General features: G+C 40.2%; 1 non-coding gene across 1 annotated transcript; it reads right to left on the bottom strand.

Moving 5' to 3' along the window:
* Nucleotides 1-18,485: 18,485 nt before the first annotated feature.
* Nucleotides 18,486-18,592, bottom strand: LOC112089373. Its single transcript, XR_002901010.1, has one exon. It is a non-coding gene; the product is annotated as a small nucleolar RNA R71 (small nucleolar RNA).
* Nucleotides 18,593-19,682: the final 1,090 nt, after the last annotated feature.

The raw sequence follows: 19,682 nt of genomic DNA, 5'->3' as shown, positions 1-19,682 counted from the left end.
GATGAAGATAAATCGCCTGGAAGTTAATTGGAAATTGCATCATACATCGATTAGAGTAAACCGGACAAGTCTAAATCGCCACCTATGAGTTTAAGAGTCTTTAGTTTGAGTCGATATGCTTTAGATGTTCTTTTAACAATTCATCCTAAATTGCATTTTATTTCTTGTGCATATTAGATTAGGTTTAGTTTAGGATTCTTAACCAAAAACCCCAAAACTTTTATTGGTTTATGACTTTGCTTACTTCCCAGTTTATTGTTTATCGCAGATTAGACATCCTCCCTGTGGATCGACACCCTAAGTCCTACAACGTACATCTGTGCACTTGCAGACACTAGTGTTTAATAAATTTAAAAATTTTGGAGGACCAACGGGCTTGTTAAAAAACAACCCTAGGCCCGTAAGCCCATCACTTCAATGCAACAAACAACACATAAACCAGACCGCAGTACCCGAAGGTCACTCCCAGTCTCTAACCGATGTAAACGGATCCGCCATTTTCATTCATATTTCCAGATGGTTTCTCACTTAAACCTTGGAAATCAACACTCATAACCTTCATACGTTTTCATATAAATAACTAGCTTAAAATAGCACCTTCGTGCCCATTTCATCCAGACCTGCATGACTAACCGTTAACACGCAACCATAACTCACCTTTCCCGCCGACTTGCTCCTACTCCTTTAGATCTAAACACGCGAATCTAAATAAGAATCGAGTCTAGGATAAGGTTTAAACAGAAAGGTTCTATCCTACGGCATACCGACCGCTCGCCTGACTTTAGCCGCGCACTTGCTTCCCGATCAACACTTGCACCACAGCTTTTTCTCACTTCTTTCTCTCTCTTAATCTTTTCCTAAGTTTTGAAATGAGCAAAGAAGGGAAATGGGTGCAGTATTTATATGATCCTAAGGTGCTGGGTAGGTATTACCTAACCACCTCATTTTTCATCAAAAATGAGTGGTGTCTAGGGTGGTGATGTGTTCCTTGACACACGACCATTTCCTCACCTCTTATTCCTTTTAATATGGACGTGGCCCTCTTTACCAGCAGGCGTCTTACTTAACCCATCTAGAAGCTTACTTTCGGCCAACCTTTGCTTCTCAGTCGGATCGCGCATGCTCGCTCGGCCAATTTCCAATACGCTCGGACTTTACTTATTCTCTCGGCTAAAATGTCTATTTTGGATCATTTTTCTCGATTAAACCTTTTCTCGGCTAATTTTCCTGACCGTCGGACGCGCTACTCTCACTGCCGGGTCATTATCTTTTCCCCTCCTTATTAGAATTCGTCCCAAATTCTCCTAAGGTTGAGATGGCCCTCCGAGTTCAATGACAGTCTCACCTTCGAAGAATTCTGGTTCCGAATGTTCTCCTCTGAACCACTCTTCATCCTCCCACGTTTCCACCATTCTATTATGTCTTCCCAAGAATACTTGGATTTTCGGGATCGTATCTCTTAAGCTTCCTTTCTCGCCTAATTCCTATCCTAATAGGTCCTTCTGGATAGGTGAGATTAGGTCTCAGATTTCTGATGGGCTCCGTCTCTATCGCGTACGGGTTCGGAATGTGTTTTCTTGGCATAGACACGTGAAACACTGGATGAAAGTGCATATCTTCGGGTATCTCCAACCTGTATGCCACCTCTCCCACCTTCACCAATACGCGATACGGTCCAATGTACCTCGTCGCCAGCTTGCTAACTTTTCCAAAACAATCTTTTCCTTTTTGAGCTGCGACTTTAAGATATACGAGTTCGCCCAACTCAAAGTTTACTTCCCTCCGGTTTTGACCAGCATACTTCTTCTGTCTATCTTGGGCCTTCTTCATGTTACTTTGTACTTCCTGTATGACCTTTATGGTATGATCTACCATCTCTGGTCCAAATACCCTCCTTTCTCCTACTTCCGTCCAACATAGCGAAGTACGACAAGGCCTCCCATAGAGTGCTTGAAATGGGGACATGCCAATACTCGCGTGGAAGCTGTTATTATAGGAAAATTCTACCAACGGTATATAATCTTCCCAAATACCAGCCCATTTCACAATACACGCTCTAAGCATGTCTTCTAGTGTGCGAACGTTCTTTCTGTCTGTCCATCTGTTTCAGGATTAAACACTGTACTCATATTCAACTCCGTTTCCAATGCTCCTTCCAAAGCTTTCCAAAACTTTGCTGTGAATCTTGGATCCCTATCCGAGATTATCTTGGCTGGAATTCCGTGGTGTTTCACAATCCGATTAATGTAGATTTCGGCCAGAATCTCTACATTATCTGTATCCCGAATTGCCAACAGGTGTGCTACCTTTGTCAACCGGTCGACGATAATCCAAATTTAGTTATTATTTCTTCCCTTTCCCACTGGTAATCCTCCAATGAAATCCATTGCGATCGAGTCCTATTTCCATTCTGGTATAGGTAGACTCTGCAATAGGCTGCTCGGTACTTGGTGCTCGGCCTTTATGCGCTGACAGATTTGACACTGTTCAACCCATCTTGCTACGGAACTTTTTATACCTGGCCAATGGTAGTACTTTCGAATGTCGCGGTACCTCTTAGTACTTCCCAGATGAATCCTCAGCAACGATTCATAAGCTGTTTTTAAAATTTCTTCCCGTAAACCGCCTTCATTAGGGACTGTTATCCTACCTTTAAGTAGAAGTGTTCCATCCTCAGCTATATGGTGCTCAGAAACGTCCATTCTCTCTGGATCTTGAATCTCTTCCATGATTCTACACATCTCATCATCCCGTTGTTGTGCTTCCTGGATCCTTTGAATCAAACCCGCCTGGTTTATTGCCTGGAACCCTAATGGTTCACTTGATTCTCCTTTTATCGCTGCGAGACTAACATTCCTAAATTATTGACTAAGAGTTTCCAACTCTTTCCCCATGTCCACCTGGACTTTTTGTCTACTTAATGCGTCAACAACTGCATTTGCTTTTCCTAGACGATATTGGATTCGTACGTCATAGTCCGTGATGAATTCCATCCATCTCCTTTGACGTAGATTCAATTCAGCTTCGGTGAACAAGTACTTTAGACTTTATGGTCTGTAAATACTTGCACCTCCTCTCCGTATAGATATGATCTCCATATCCCCAAAGCAAACACTACGGCCGCCGTCTCTACATCATTTGGGGCTAATTGGGAGCAATTGGGACAAAAGCCATGGAGAGACCATCACCTTATGTGCATCAGACTCGGACAAGTATTATGGAGCCGAGTTTTATATGCTTTCTTGTTTCTTGTCACCAAAAAACCTTTCTTGTCTCACTTGACTTAAGAATTTTTCACATAAACTAGTGCCTAACTACCACACATTTGGATTGATACCCTTTATGCTGCAACAGCAAAGGGATTCATAACCCTTTAAGAACCTAAAAATTCTTACTTATCAATTTAGAAGTTTTGTGTTTGCTAATCATGTTTGTTCTTTTCTTATTTTCCTTTTCACTTTGAGTCTCATTTTGCATTCATCTAAGTGCCTTAAAAAACCAAAAATGTTTTTTGAAAAATCTGAAAAATTTTCACAAAAAAAATGTTCATGTAGCTGCATTCACATTTTAGGATTTAGTCTAGCTTACATCAGATAGGTTGCATCTTGCTGGGAGTAATGATAGTTTTTCCTTGAGAGTATATCACTTTGAGAATTTGGACCAAATATGCTTGTGAAATGATTTCTGTACTTGAAAAGCTTGAAATGATCTGAATCTGAGAAGCAAGTTTGAATTGAACTCAACTCTAATAAGTGAAAACCTTGAACTTGACTTGAAACTATCATTTGGTGCATTGTTTGAATAAGCTTGTGGATAGCAATATACATATTTGAGCTAGAATCCTTTTTTTACCATCCTCTTCCTTAGCACAAATAGCTCAATCTGCATGATAGATCAGTTTTCCTCACCCTGAACCGATCTTTCTTTCAAGTCAATCGTTTGCGTGTGATTGAGAGGCCACCTTGGACCAAACTTAGCAGAAAGTGTTAGGTTTAGGGCGACAAGGGCAAGTCTCATTGAGTGTCAAGTTCAATCATCAAGGAGCTGAGAGATTTGGCGAGAACTAAGTGTGGGGGAATACTTGTTGGTGAGTGGAAAAAGGAGAGATGAGTGGAAACAAAAGGAGAGTGGTGAGTACTAGGGGATAGAAAAAGAAAAGAAATCAGTTTTGGAAGTTTTGAGTCAAAGAAAGTGAGCTCTAGTGTTTTGGAAAGAAAGAGTCTTGCCTCTAAGTGAAAAAAAAAAAGAAAAGAAGCCAGAGAGCTCAAATGTTCTAAAAAAGAAAGAAAAAGAGGCTAGAGATTATAAAAGAAAGTGAAAAAGAGCTGTGTAAAGTTTGAACTCCTAGACTTGTGTATGAAAAGGAAAAGAGAATCCCCTAGTGAGAGAAGAATGAGTGTGAAAAGTAAGCAAGTGAGGAAACTTTGAGTAGAGTGTGGGGTTGGATGAGTCCTTGCCCTTGTAAGGATAGGTTGCCTTTTACCTTTAGCATTCTGCCAAAGTTTGGTCATTCATAGAGAGATCATTTTGCTGCATTGAACCCACTCAGGCATTGATGAGATCATTTTAGTACCATAACCTCACCTTAGCCAAACTCTGTTTGTGTAAACAATGCATCATTTGATCCACTTTGTAAAAAGCATAATGAATGTTAAAGAGTTGAGGAATAGGAGAACTTGTGGAGATTACTGTTGAGTTGATACATCAAAGTATGGTTTTGCATTGCATATTGAGCATGAACTTGAATTCTTTTAGTGGTCACTTCTCTCAAAGGAAATATGAACTCCCATGCATTCAACCTCTCTCTCTCTCATTTGTTCTTGTTTGCTTGAGGACAAGCAAAGGACAAGTGTGGGGGAGTTGATATACTCATATTTTGTCATGTTTAGGATTGCATTTTTGTCCAAATATTGAGTCTCATGCATACAGTTAGGTAGTTTTACATATATTTGTCTTTGCTTTTGTCTTTAGTTAGGAATTCCATTAGGTCCTAGAGAGTTTTGCACTTTTGGAGTGTTTACAGGTCATTTGGGGCTAATTGGGAGCAATTGGGACAAAAGCCATGGAGAGACCATCACCTTATGTGCATCAGACTCGGACAAGTCTTATGGAGAATCTGTATTATTCATACCGAATCAAGAGGGTCGAGTCTAGTTTCCAGAACACTTGAGATCGTCCGATTTGGAGTTGTGAGCTGAAAGTTACGGCGATAAGAAGCAGTACATGTCTCGGAGCGGATAAAGGACAAAAGCAACGCGCATCAAAGAAACGGTGGAACGGAGCCCTTTACAACGTCATCTGAACCCGAACCCTTCAACAAAGTTGGAGCTGAAGGAGCCATCTGGCTCATGGAGTTGACCGATCAAGGTTTGGACCAGTGAGCAAGGAGATAGGAAGGATTTGGTGCAAGCGGTCTATATTCATATCGAGAAGGAGTACCGACCAAAATCAGGTCGGTATTACATTGGAACCTTGACGATTTTGGCTGGCTTTTGGAAGCCAAAATGCCGAAGAAATATCGACGTCCTGCACCGACTGAAGCCTGCTCGGTATTGATCCCCTGAAGCTATCCTTAACGCCGCACCGAGGTTAGTTCAGCCGGTGTAGTGCGTCGGTGTAACCACTCTCAGATTGCCGAAGAAATATCGACTTCCTGCACCGGCCAAAATCACCTCGATACATTCTCGCTTCATGACGTTTTTGTGGGCCTTTTTGGGGCCAAAACTTAGTTTTTCCTAGGTTAGCCCAGCAAGAAACCCTACCTATATATGTTTTAGGCATTATCCAGCAGACTAAGTTCGATTCTCTTTGTTTATTTGCCTCTTTAGTGTAAAAACGAGTTTGATCAAGAGAAATCTAGCAGATTTCATCATCTTAAAGCTGTTTCTTATCATTTCTTCATCTCATCTTTACTTCTAATCATGATTAACATCACCTCTTGCAAAGGAAATGGTGTGTTCATCATGATTAGTGAGTAGTCTTCTTTTAAGCTTCAAGGTGTGTAGATTTAGGGTGCTTAGATGTAGATTAATGATTGTTTAAGCTTAGATTCTCTTCCCCTTTCCTTAGTTAGTTGATCCTAATGCTAGATCCTTGCACATCACTTGGGTCTAGAATCTGGGTTTTTAATGCACCAAAGGTGTTTGATGAAATGCCTGAATGAAAGCTAACTAAGGGTTTATGCATTAATGCCATGATGATGTTTGTTAATTGCATAAGTGACATATTAGAGTTTATTCTTAATGCTTACTAGTTCATATTTCACAAATGGGAATTTGGTTTGAAAATGGATTAGTATAGAGATTAATACCTTTATGAGAGGATTAATCTAGCTTTAAACTCTAAGTTGATTGGATTAGAGATCATGTGATTGCTTGCTATGTCTTTATGTTAAAGATTCAGTCTTTCTTTGTTAGAGATTGTTTGGTCACTTATTAGGCTTGGAACATTATGCTTGTTGATTGCTTGGTTATCTCTAATAGTTGTTAGACTTGATTAAGTGATTTGCAAAGGGAGTTCTGTCATGAGAGTTGATTAATCTGATCATGAAGCCTAGACTAAAGAGTTGCAAGTGTTGCATTGTTGTTTTGCATCATTACTTTGCATTGAAAGCACCCTAATCAATGACCACACCTAGAAGCTTATCTTTCATCATTTGCTTAAGTACCATCATCTTGCTTTGTTTAGTTCATTTGTCATTACTTTACTTGTTTCTTGTTTTATATGCTTTCTTGTTTCGTGTCACCAAAAAACCTTTCTTGTCTCACTTGACTTAAGAATTTTTTACATAAACTAGTGCCTAACTACCACACATTTGGATTGATACCCTTTATGCTGCAACAGCAAATGGATTGATAACCCTTTAAGAACCTAAAAATTCTTACTTATCAATTGGCGCAGTTGCCGGCATCAATCTTGATGCCCCTCCTTCTAGCGCAAGGAGTTTTGTGTTTACTAATCATGTTTATTCTGCTCTTATTTTCCTTTTCACTTTGAGTCTCATTTTGCATTCATCTAAGTGCATTTAAAAACCAAAAAAAAAAAAAAAATCTGAAAAATTTTCACAAAACAAAAATGTTCATGTAGCTTGCATCATATAGGTTGCATCTTGCTGGGAGTAATGATAGTTTTTTCTTGAGAGTACATCACTTTGAGAATTTGGACCAAATATGCTTGTGAAATGATTTCTGTGCTTGCAAAGATTGAAATCATCTGAATCTGAGAAGCAAGTTTTAATTGAACTCAACTCTAATAAGTGAAAACCTTGAACTTGACTTGAAACTATCATTTGGTGCATTGTTTGAATAAGCTTGTGGATACCAATATACATATTTGAGCTAGAATCCTGTTTTTACCATCCTCTTCCTTAGCTCAAATAGCTGAATCTGCATAATAGATCAGTTTTCCTTACCCTGAACCCATCCTTCTTTCAAGCCAATTGTTTGTGTGTGATTGAGAGGCCACCTTGGACCAAACTTAACAGAAAGTGTTAGGTTTAGGGCGACAAGGGCAATTCTCATTGAGTGGTTTGTTCCATCATCAAGGAACCGAGAGATTTGGCGAGAAATAAGTGTGGGGGAATACTTTTTGGTGAGTGGAAAAAGGAGAGATGAGTGGAAACAAAAGGAGAGTGGTGAGAACTAGGGTATAGAAAAGAAAAGAAATTAGTCTTTGAAGTTTTGATTCAAAGAAAGTGAACTCTAGTGTTTTGGAAAGAAAGAGTCTAGCCTCTAAGTGAAAGAAAAAGAAAAGAAGCCAAAGAGCTCAAATGTTGTAAAAAAGAAAGAAAAAGAGGCTAGATGTTACAAATGAATGTGTAAAGTTTGAACTCCAAGACTTGTGTATGAAAAGGAAAAGAGAATCCCCTACTGAGAGAAGAATGAGTGTGAAAAGTAAGCAAGTGAGGAAACTTTAAGTAGAGTGTGGGGTGGGTGTATGCATAGGTTGCCTTTTACCTTTAGCATTCTGCCAAAGTTTGGTAATTCATAGAGAGATCCTTTTGCTGCATTGAACCCACTCAGGCATTAATGAGATCATTTTAGTCTCACAACCTCACCCTAGCCAAACCCTGTTTGTTTAAACAATGCATCATTTGATCCACTTGGTAAAAAGCTTAATAAATGTTAAAGAGTTGATCAATAGGAGAACTTGTGGAGATTACTGTTGAGTTGATCAATAGGAGAACTTGTGGAGATTACTGTTGAGTTGATACACCAACGTATGGTTTTGCTTTGCATATTGAGCATGAACTTGAATTCTCTTAGTGGTCACTTCTCTCAAAGGAAATATGAACTCCTATGCATTCAACCTCTCTCTCTCATTTGTTCTTGTTTGCTTGAGGACAAGCAAAGGACAAGTGTGGGGGAGTTGATATACTCATATTTTGTCATGTTTAGGATTGCATTTTTGTCCAAATATTGAGTCTTATGCATACATTTAGGTAGTTTTACATATATTTGTCTTTGCTTTTGTCTTTAGTTAGGAATTGCATTAGGTCCTAGAGAGTTTTGCACTTTTGGAGTGTTTACAGGTCATTTGGAGCTAATTGGGAGCAATTGGGACAAAAGCCATGGAGAGACCATCACCTTATGTGCATCAGACTCGGACAAGTGTTATGGAGCCGACGATCCCTCAACTTGATCACATGAGAAGGAGGACTGTGACCAGGATTCAGCCTCCGGAGTCTTCATAAAGAATTAAGATCGTCGTGTCTAGTTTCCAGAACATTTCAGATCGTCTTATTTGAAGTTTTGAGCTGAAAGTTACGGCGATAAGAAGCAGTACATGTCTCGGAGCGGATAAAGGACCAAAGCAACGCGCATCAAAGAACCGGTGGAACGGAGCCCTTGACGACGTCATCTGAACCCAAATCCTTTACCAAAGTTGTATCTGAAGAAGCCATCTGGCTCATGGAGTTTATCGATCAAGGTTTGGACCAGCGAGCTGGGAGTTATGAAGGATTTGGTGCAAGCGGTTTGCATTCATATCGAGAAGAATACCGACCAGAATTTGGTCGATATGACCTTGATCCCTTGACGGTTTTTCTTGGATTTTGGGAGCTCAAAAGCCAAAAATATATCGAGCGCTACACCAACACAATTCTGCTCGTATATTAGGGTGCTTATATGTTTGATTTGTGATGTTTAGGTTCTAGATTCTCATTTCCTTTCCTTAGTTAGCTGCTCTTAATGCCTTATTTCCTTGAGAAAGTGAAATCTGGGTTCATAGGCATTTCATGCACCAAAGGTGTTTGATGAAATGTGTGAATGAACTAACTTAAGGGTTTATATTTTGAATGCCATGGGAATGTTTGTTTGAAGCATAAATGACATATTAGAACTGTTTATTAATGCATATTGATCATCATTACCACTAATGAAAGTTAGGTTTGAATGCTGATTAGTATAGTGGTCATTGTTTTGGGAAAGAAATGATCTTGGTTTGAGTTCTAAGTTAATTGGAATTTGAGATCATGTGATGCTTGCTTTATCTTTCTGTATAAGATTCAGTCTTTCTTAGCTCTTATTTTATGCACAAAGAGGCTGTTTGGTCATATTAGATTTGGAACCTCATGCTTGTTGATTGCTTATTCACTAATGGGAATTAGTCTTGATTAAGTAATTTGCAAAGGGATTTCTGTCATGAGAAAGAATTAATCTGAATTAGAAATCTAGACTAAAGATTTGCAAGTGTTGCATTGTTTGCTTAGCATCATGAATTAACATTTGAAGCACCCTGATCAATGATCACATCTAGAGGTTTAGCTTTACCTTTATTTGAATTTGAGTCTTTGCTTGTTTGTCTTACTTGTTTAGTTCTTAATTACTACTTGTTTGTTCTTGCTTTGTTTTATTATATGCTTTTAGATAATCTTGGTTACAAACTCATCTGAATATTAGACTTGGATTAAGAATTGATCCTCATAGTCTTGGTGTCTAGAATCTCTCCATTTGGATTGACCCTCAAGTGCTACAACACAAGAGGTTAATTGACCGTAGTGGGCTAAAAACCTACTATCAATTTGGCGCTATAAACCCTTAGTTAGCTTTCATTCAGGCATTTCATCAAACACCTTTGTTGCATGAAAAACCCAGATTCTAGACCCAAGTGATGTGCAAGGATCTAGCATTAGGATCAGCTAACTAAGGAAAGGGGAAGAGAATCTAAGCTTAAACAATCATTAATCTACATCTAAGCACCCTAAATCTACACACCTAGAAGCTTAAAAGAAGACTACTCACTAATCATGATGAACACACCATTTCCTTTGCAAGAGGTGATGTTAATCATGATTAGAAGTAAAGATGAGATGAAGAAATGATAAGAAACAGCTTTAAGATGATTAAATCTGCTAGATTTCTCTTGATCAAACTCGTTTTTACACTAAAGAGGCAAATAAACAAAGAGAATCAAACTTAGTCTGCTGGATAATGCCTAAAACATATATATAGGTAGGGTTTCTTGCTGGGCCAACCTAGGACAAACTAGGTTTTGGCCCCAAAAAGGCCCACAAAAACGTCATGAAGCGAGAATGTATCGAGGTGATTTTGGCCGGTGCACGAAGTTGATATTTCTTCGGCAATCTGAGAGCGGTTACACCGAGGCGCTATACCGGCTGAACTCACCTTGGTGCGGCGTTAAGGATAGCTTCAGGGGATCAATACCGAGCAGGCTTCAGTCGGTGCAGGACGTCGATATTTCTTCGGATCTAAATAAGAATCAAGTCTAGGACAAGTTTTAAATAGAAAGGTTCTATCCTACGGCTTATCGACCATTTGCCTGACTTTAGCTGTGCACTTGCTTCCCGCTAAACACTTGCACCACAGCTTTCTCTCACTTCTTTCTCTCTCTTAAACTTTCTCTAAGTCTCAGAATCCTCAAAGCCAAAAGGAAATGGAAAAAGCACCAAAAAGGGTACAAAGCAAGGAAAAGGTGAACAAGCGCCAAAAAGAACAAGGAATAAGGAAAAAGCTTTGGTGATTGCTTCTAGCTCCAAGAAGAAAGGAAAACAATTGGCTGTGGTTTCTGATGGTGGGCAGACCGAGAGTGGTTCAAGCAGCTCAGCTGGGGGTTCTCAAGGTGCCATTCAAGAAGCGGCCAAGAAGGCCAAGAAAAGCAAACCAGAGACACGTGACTATTTGGCCAAGTTTCAGCAGCTTGGGATCTAGCAAGGGCGGTTCCCTGATGTGGAATTTTTATAGAATATTGGTATCTATGAAGATGTCAAGACTTTGCTTGGAAACATGGGTATTTAATCTCTCTTGGAACTGAGGGAAATCGCTTATGAAGAGGAGTCTCAAGAGTTTTTGGCTTCTTTTGATGCCTTTATGTTTTTGTCATGGGATCCAAGAATGATTCAAGGGCAGGGTCTTGGATATATAAAGTGTGAGGTTAAAGGAAAAGTCTACACGGTCACATTCAAGGAGTTGGCTCAGATATTTGGGTTCTCTGCACCTGAAAACACACCTCTCTCCAACCAGATTGGTCTTTACAAGGAACAACTTCAAACTTTGTGGGGAGAAATTGCATTTGGGAAGTGTAGAGCTGGTGTATCTAGGACTTCTTGGATCAGAAGCCCAGTGTTGAGATATGTTCACAAGATCCTTGCTCTTAGCCTTTATTTTAAGCTTGATGTTGGGAGAGTTTATAAAAGTGATCTGAACCTCCTTGGTGTGGGACTGAAACCCTTGATGCCAACTTATGAGATTGGGACGCCTTATGAATGATATTCTCACACACCTTGCCTTGCCTCTCAACTAGCAAGAGCTTTGATGACCTACAAAGAGACCATTTGGGATTCAAAGAAGAAGGATGTGAAGCTGAGCCATGGTTGGGTTGTGACAAAGATTCTGAAGGCAAAGGGATACAGGTTCAAGGAGAGTAAGGTAAGGTTTGATCTGATTATTGAAGCAGATCTATGCAAGATTTGGCGCCAAGCTGGCTTACAACTTCAAGAACTTCATAGATGAGCCACTCCAAGTCCTTCTTCCCAATCCCTCCCTCACCACAGTCCAAGAGAAGCGCAATATCCACTTCTATTTGCTAAAGGAAGAGCTCTACAATGTTCAAACTGACCCACCAGTTCTCAAGTACAAGAAAGCTTGCAAAGAAGAAGCTTCCAAGGGAAAGAAAGCAGCTGCTGAAGATGGTGCTGCTAATGCTGCTGGTGCTGAAAATGATGGTATGCTTCCACCTCTGAAACACTATGGAGGGAACAGATACCACTTTGATGATCACAATTTGAAAGAGCCAGGCACCTCAAGGTTTAGAGCTTAGAAAAAGATTTGTATCCTTCAGCAATGGTGCAAGTATTATGACAAAACGATACACAAGATGGCTAAGTGTATCAAGGAGATGAAAAAGAGAATCAAGAAGCTTGAGAACCCTTGAAAGGAAGGATCTCCACCACGAGTTTCACCAAGACACCAAGAAGAGGTTGGAGAGAACTCCACCACTTGCACAGCATTGGTACCATACGGCAAAGCAGATTGGGTTGACCCTGAAACCGTTTTTGAGGAGCCAAGCCTGCAATCTTGGGAGACACCATCTGGTTACACATAAAATCCATCATACTCTTTGGGGCCAGACTTTCAAAGCTACTAGGTACCACTCGAACTGTAACACCCCCGATTCGATCTACGAATAGAAAGAACCCAGAGTGCCACAGAAATGATAATGGAGACAGTCCGGCCATAGTAATCCATACTACTTAAGCTAGACCTTTCCCGAAATCATGCCTCTCGACCAAGACCTAAGGCTTTTCAACCCGTTTCTTAGTCTTGAGTTGTTTCAGCTTGGACTAACTTATATCATTAGCACAAGCCTGATTTTTATTAAAATATACTTTATATAAATACGAGTTTAAAACATAGTTGTACAAAATGATTATTATAGTGCTGGCCATGGCCTATTACCCAAAAGATACTACATACGTACTTTTCAACCGTGTTTTACAGAAACTAAGCCAAATCTACTCCGGCCACCTATCGTCCCGCCTCTCCGAGCTATTCTCGACTAAGGGACACCTGCAAAAAAACTTGAGTCATGAGTATTCTAGCAATACTCAGTGAGCTCCGGGGGTCTGAAACACACATTAGATCCCACCCAGCACATAGTCTCAAGAACCAGCAAATGCAACAACAAGCATGCCCTTCGCACATGCGGAAGTGATCTAATAAACTTAGCATAGTTTCTATATGCCAACAATTCACCACTTATGCGAGGCCTCTAGATGCATCGGACACTTCTGATGCGTGTCAAATGCGTGAGGGAACAAGTTTTACCCTTAACAAAAACAAATGAAAGCCGCAAGTGCACAGCTAATCAGTTGTAGTATTTTGGGATCGAATCCACAGAGATTTGTGTGTCTGGTATTCTCCTACGGTTTCTAACTTTATGTCTATACTAGATTGGTTTTAGAGGTTGGTTGTTTTTCACGGATTAAACTAAAACAAAAGAAAGCAAATAAATCTATCCTAAGGAACAAGTAGAAAAATCGAATGGAAAGGAAATAAAGCAAGCAAAATATCGAACTAAAGCAATTGAAATTCAGATCTAAATAAGCAAGTAAAAATCGATTGGTTTGTAAACTATGGCTAAAAAGGCTGAGCTTTTGGGAACTCTACAGGGATCATAATCGGTTTTAACACTAGGGTAGATAGATTGGGATTGACGGATATCGATATATAGGGTTCTAGAGCTAGAGTACGGCGATATGACTACGTCACTGTCGTGAATCGCCCCTTCAGTATCTTATCTCCCACTAGAACTTGTAGATCATGAATTGCCCCTTCAGTATCTTTTTGAGATGAATCTCCAAAGACAACCTTAACCTTCGATGTCCTTAAGGTTTTTATGCCCAATTTTTTGGCAAATGTCTTTGACTTGATGTTGACATTGGCTCAGGAATCGCACAGGCAGTCTGTAAACTTGATTCCTGAAATGAAACATTGGAAAACAAAACGTCCCGGACCGTCGGCTTTTGTAAGCCTTTGAAACGGTGATCGTTGAGGTACCTTAAATGGTGGCTTCTTGGCATCGACATCCTTGTAAAGTGGTACAAAGATTGGGGTTTCTTCTTTCTTTCCATCGGTTCTGGCCTCTTCTTCGGGCAGTGTGGTTATGGCGTTGCAAAACCTCTTAGGGTTATCTTCAACTCTTCCTGGAAGAACTCCACTTTGCCTCTTCATAGAGTCGGCTGCTTGGGCAACTTGCACGTCTAGCTTTTTGACGTGCGAAGATAAAGCTTCAAACTTCTCGTTCAGGTCATTGTACATGCAATCAACCTTCACGTTCATGTCTTTAGATGCTTTTTAGTTCGTCATAACGAGCTGTTGGATGGACTGTTCAAGTCTACCAATTTGTGAAGCTAGCTGGTTCGTCGTGAATCCTTGCTGTTGTACAAATTGATTGTTAAAACCCGTACCTTGGTAGTTATATGGCTGTCGCGGTTGATAAGCTCCTGTCCCTCCGAAGTTTCCACCTTGGAACTTGTTTTGGAAGGATTTTTGCTGTGGTGGGTAGTACTGATCTTGAGGATTCTCCACATTTGGATTGCGGTAGTAGAGATTGTTGTAATTTGCATTCTGGAAGTTGTTGTTGAAACCATTGTTGAAGCGGTTTGGGTATTGTGCTTGTGCTCCTACATAATTCACCTCTTCTTCTTGAAAGCCTTGATTAATGTGATCAATATCACTAGGTCCTTCATCTTCTGCGCCATTGTTGGTCTCACAAGCATGGATTGGGCGATTGTTGCACTTCAAAAGCTGGCTCATCATGTTCTTCAACTCGATTATCTCCTTGTTGTCTGTTTCGGTTTGCTTCGTCGAGCGATCGTATTCAGGACAATCATTGCTATTGGCTTGTGCCAAATTTTCGATGAGGGCTCTTCCTTGGGCTATCGTCTTTTGTCCAAAATCTCCATTGCTAGTTGTATCAAGTGAAAGTTTGTATTATGGTTGCAAACCTCGGTAAAATGTGCTCAGCAGGCTTTTTAAGTGATTTCCATGTTTTAGAATCTCAAAAGAATTTTCAGGATATTTTGACAAAAGGAATGCACTTGGGAACAAAAAGCACAACTTTGGATAAATTCAGACCAAAATGGAAGCCTTCCCACCGTCAGATCATCCCTAAATTTTGGCACACGATAGAGGAGGCAACCAGATTTCCAATGCAAGTAGAATCAAAGCAATCCAACGGTTAGATCTCCAGATATGGTCGATGCACGGAAGGCAATTCAACACAGTCGGAAGCTCACCCGCGACCAAAACATCATCCACCAGGGGTGCGAAATTTTAGACCGCGGGGAGCTCATTTCCGAGCCTCAGAAGCCCATTTTAAAGCCTAAGTCACTCCCGTCATTATTCCCGCAAGTCCTAGGCGTTTCCAAGGACTCAAGACACTATATAAACCCCTTTTTAGTCATTTATAAGGGTGTGCCGCGTTTTCACCAGGAACCATAGAGAGAGAGACTCACCGTGAAGAGGAGCCATCGAGAGGGGCACCATCTGCCCTCCTGCTTCAATCTGTTCTTTGATTCTAACCTTTGTCTATTTCATTTCTCTGAAATTCTAAATACTTTTGTGATGTTAAACTCAGCTATGTCTGAGTAATTTCCCAGTTGGGTTTTTAAGGGATTTTTCAAAGGGAATTTCATGTATTGATCATATGCTTTGTTCGATTTAGGGCTATTAATCTTCTAGGAGTCATTTGTTCATTCTTGTTCCCTATGTTGTTTCTGTTGCTAACCGCTTAGAAATTGATCTCAGTAATTGGAGCCACGAGAGTGTTGTATGGAATTACCAGACCTAGAGGTTATCGAGCGAAATCGTTATAGAAGACGAAAGCTACCTATAGAGAATCGCGAGCGTGGACGAATTATGTTTTTAATGCATTATCTTATTTGCAGCATGAGAGCACGAGTTAACTTCTGTGTTGAGCGATTTGTTGATTAGGGTGGCGAGAGTTAGCTAATCATACTTACGCATATTCGAGCTCGGGATCCTCACTAAATGATTACCTTTATCAATTTGTTTGGCTTTTTGATCAATACCTTGGTCTGACACCTCGGTCACACAACACCGAGGCATGTTTTGTTTGGAATACTAGTCTCCAAACAACTAAGTATAAGGCTGGGAGCATCTATGGGGTTTAATCTGAATTTTCCCAAGTGTTAGAGCTGGCCTTGGTATAACCCCTCAGCATGCAGGACCCCGAGGCTCTCCTTTACATGATCCCTCGGCATAACCCCTCGGCCGGGACACACCGAGGCAACACTTACACGAATGACATACCCAATGCCTTGGTCTGACCCCTCGGACACACTACCCCAAGGCATGTCGTACACGAGTGAAATGTTCAACATCTCGGTCTGACCCCTCGGTATGTATGACCCCGAGGCCCCTTGTCATGACAACCCAGATCAAGAACAGAATGCTTAACAGTTGAAGGGCTTAGCTGGATCAAAACCAAAACTCACACATGTTCTTGAAATGTTCTTCACATTTCAACCAAGATTCAAGACCCCTTGGTGTGTGGCCACGGTATGGCTGTTCTTCAAGACACCAAGGCATGGCTCCAGCAACCCAAGAAGAGTGGGTCAGTACCCGGTTTGTCCTGGGTTGTCCCGGTTCGTTGACCTTGACTATAAGTATATTTTGGTGCTGAAAACCCTACTTACATTTTATCTTATTTTGGAACTTGCCTCTTGTGTGAAAAACACATCATTGGCGAAGAATATTCGTTGAGTTTAATCAATTTAAAGTCTGTTCTTTACATCTTATCATCTCTTTTCATCATTTAAAGCATCTAATCATGATTAACAACACATTTTTCGAAAGATTAAGTGTGTTGATTATGATTAGTGAGTAATCTCTTTATAAGGTTCTAGATATGTAGATTAGGGTGCAAATGTGTTAGATTAGGAAGTTTAGGAGTTAGATCATGCATTTTAGTTTCTCTAATTAGCTATTCCTAATGCTAAATCTCTAATAATCACTTTGGTCTAGAGCTTAGGCATCTCACCACTCAAAAGGTGTTTGATGAAATGCCTGAACCAGCTAATTAGAGGTTTATGCTTTGTTCATCATGGGAATGATTTTTTAATGCATTAATGACATATTAGAGCTGATTAATAATGCTTACTGATTCATATTTCTCTAATGGGAATTGGGTTTGAAAGTGGATTAGTATAAAGATTAATACCTTCATGAGAGGATTAGTCTACATTTGAGTTCTAAGTTGATTGGTATGCTTGATTGTTTGTCATTAACTCTCTAGTTTAGCACCAATGCACCCTGATCAACTATCATGTCTAGAACCTTTGTTTTCATCATTTTCATATCATCATCATTTTGTCATTGCTTGTTTTGCTTTGTTTGATCATAGTTTACACTACTTTAATTGCAATTTCACCACTTGTTACAAAACCAACTCATTGCTTGCTTGGATTAAGACTGAATTCATGCATTCTGGTATCTTGATATCTCACACTGGATTGACACCCCTTATATTACAAAGACATTGGGGAATTAAACCCACAAGAACTGAAAAAAGATCTTGTTTCGATTTGGCGCCATTGCCATTGTGTGATTGCATCTAGTATTGGTTTTTGAATCAATCTTGAGATCAAGCATTTTTCTTTTTGTTTTACTGATAAGCCTTTTATGTTTTGTCGTTGGAGTTCCAGGTACATTAGAACAAGGTCCAGAAGCTGTGAGCGTCTTATTCCCTTCATTGACGACATCAATTTGCTAGAGAGAAGAGGAAGAAGATTTAGAGCTGAGGGTCTGGTTGTGAATATGGAACAAAAAGGACAGCAGGAATAGCTTCAAGCTGAGGTTAACAAACAACAAGCAGCAAGGAACGAGCAACAAGCTTATGTGAACGAAAACATGGCTGCAAGGAATGAGCTTCTGGCTCAAGTGAACCAAAACCAAGCTGCCAGAAATGAGCATCAGGCTCAAGCAAATGTTGAAGGTCAGGGAGTTGGTATTGGAGCTCATGGGATTGGAGTTCAGGTTCTACAAGGTAAGGTCCATCAGTGACAAGCTCAGGGACACCAGAACCAGAACTGGCATCAGATCAATCAACAACCCCACCCACAATCTCCCAGGCATCAAGAGCCAAATCCTGTCTTTGTTGGAGAAAATGACAGAGCTAATGCACATCAAAACAGAACAGGAATCCAAGCTCCACCAGTCCAAAACAACAATTTTGAAGTCAAGGCATCACTTCTCAATATGGTGCAGAATTCAAAATTTCCTATGGAGGATCCACTTGATCACCTTGATCAATTTGACAGAGTCTGTAATCTGACAAAGATTAATGGGGTATCAGAGGATGGCTTCAAGTTAAGACTGTTCCCTTTCAGCTTGGGAGACAAAGCTCATAAGTGGGAAAAAAATCTGCCAAGGGGTTCCATCCAAACTTGGGAGCAGTGTAAGCAAGCTTTTCTCTCCAGGTTTATCTCCACATCAAGGACTGCCAAGCTGAGGAATCAGATCTCAAGCTTTACCCAACACAACAATGAAACCTTTGGGGAAGCATGGGAAAGATTTAAGAGCTACATCAATCAGTGTCCTCATCATGGTTTTTCTGAGGCTTCAATACTCAGTACACTATACAGAAGAGCTCTACCCAAGATAAGAAACCAAATTAATACAACTTCCAATGGAAACTTTCTTGCCAAGGAAATCAATGCAGCAATGGAGTTGGTGGATAACTAGGCTATGAGCAATGATACATATGGTGAAGACTATGATAGAGCCAATAGAGGAGAAGGCTCTAGTGAAGAACAAAGGATGAGAAAGGACATCAAAGAGCTGCAAAGCAAGTTGGATAAGGTACTAGTAGCTACTTAGAAGCCATTACATTTTGTTGGAGAGTTTGATGAACAAACTCCTTGCATTGAGAATGTGAATGAGGAGGGTCTAACAATAGAAGAGCTGCATTACATTGGAAATCAAAACAAGTTCCAGAGGTATAACAACTTCAACAATCAGAATTTGTCATACAGAAATCCAAATGTAGCAAAGGATATCAGGTCTATCCCTCTCAACAAGCTCAGCAAAGCTATGTTCCAAAGAATCAGTTTCAGGGGAACTTTCAAAGCAAGCAGCAGTATGTTCAGCATCCTCAGCAATATGTTCAGCAACCTCAGCAGAACCAAGGGAATAACTTCACTAGTCACCCACCTATGAACAAGTTTCCACCTGGTTTTGGACAATAGCAGCAGCAGGGTCAACAGATGGGTTCGGACTTAAGTGGGGTTCTACAGCAGATACTTCAGGGTCAGCATCCCTAATCTAACACTTTAGCACCCTAACCTACATCTAGAACCTCATTAGATGACTACTCACTAATCATACTTAACACAATCAATCCTTTGCAAGATGTGTTGTTAAGCATGATTAATGGATGGAAATGAAGGTAGAGATGATAGATAATGATGGATTGCAGCTTTAAACACACTCTTGATCTTTGAATCTCTTGATTAAAACTTTTAAAATCAGATATTTCTCTTCAAAAAGGAGTCTTACACAAAAGAGGCAAAGCAATTAGGGAGAATAAAGCTTAGTCCTTAGGGTAAAACCCTAAAAAGGTATTTATAGTTCCTTAAACAAACTGGGTCAGCCCAGAACAAACCGGGTCCTGACCCGACCTTGATGGGTGAAGATGAGGTT

This window comes from Eutrema salsugineum, unplaced genomic scaffold, assembly GCF_000478725.1.
Source record: "Eutrema salsugineum unplaced genomic scaffold, Eutsalg1_0 scaffold_12, whole genome shotgun sequence".
NCBI lineage: Eukaryota > Viridiplantae > Streptophyta > Magnoliopsida > Brassicales > Brassicaceae > Eutrema > Eutrema salsugineum.
Note: the sequence above shows the minus strand (reverse complement) of the source record. Positions and strands in the feature narration are given on the sequence as shown.